The sequence below is a fragment of the Colobus angolensis genome, unplaced genomic scaffold (genome assembly GCF_000951035.1).
Source record: "Colobus angolensis palliatus isolate OR3802 unplaced genomic scaffold, Cang.pa_1.0 Scaffold111, whole genome shotgun sequence".
Lineage (NCBI taxonomy): Eukaryota > Metazoa > Chordata > Mammalia > Primates > Cercopithecidae > Colobus > Colobus angolensis.
The window spans coordinates 2,542,183-2,543,053 of NW_012112142.1; the positions used below are offsets into that span (position 1 = coordinate 2,542,183).

General features: G+C 36.1%; 1 protein-coding gene across 1 annotated transcript in view; it reads left to right on the forward strand.

Moving 5' to 3' along the window:
• Positions 1 to 871, forward strand: part of LRBA (LPS-responsive vesicle trafficking, beach and anchor containing) — a 785,611-nt gene that overhangs the window by 564,420 nt on the left and 220,320 nt on the right. The gene's annotated exons all lie outside the window — the stretch shown is intronic.

The following is an 871-nucleotide window of genomic DNA, read 5'->3' on the forward strand; positions in this document are numbered from 1 at the left end:
TCAGCTCTCGCTGGTCGGGCTGCAACAGCTGACCAGCACCGATTGTCCGGCACTCACTAGTGAGATGACCCCAGTACCTCAGTTGAAAATGCAGACATAACCAGTCTTCTGTGTCCTTCGCGCTGGGAGTTGGAGACTGGAGGTGTTCCTATTCGGCCATCTTGCTCCGCCCCTTCCTTTCTTTCTTTTTTAAAGAAATTGGCAAGATAGCCAGGCATGGTGGCTCACACCTATAATCTCAGCACTTTGGAAAGCCCATGTGGGAGAATCACTTGAGCTTAGGAGTTCAAGACCAGCCTGGGCAACATAGGGAGATCCCATCTCTATTTCTTTTTATTTTAAAAAAAGGAAGAAAAGAGATTGACAAGCTGATTCTAAAATTAAGTGAAATTGTAAATAATCCAGAATAGTTTAAACAATTTTGAGAAAAAAACAAAAGACTTAATGTAAAATTACATTCTTTGGGATAGCTTGTTATTTAAGGATATACTCATGTAAACCAATGGACTATAACAGAGTTCAGAAATAGACTCAAACATTTATGATCAATTTGATTTTTGACAAAGATGTCAAGGTATGTCCAGGGGGAAAATGATCTTTTTAACAAATGATGATGAACAATTGGTTAGCCATATCTAAAAAGAAAAAGAACCTCACCCGTTACTTTACATATAAATTAACTCAAAATGTAACAGAAAAAAATGTAGTGTAGACAAACGTAAGTGCTAAAAGTAGAACTTCTTGAAAGAACACATAGGAGAAAAATCTTTGTGACCTTGAATGAGGTACATATTTCTTAAAATCTTTAATTGATTTCATTAAAATAAAAAACATTTGCTTTGAAATGCCAACACTTAAGAAAATGAAAATC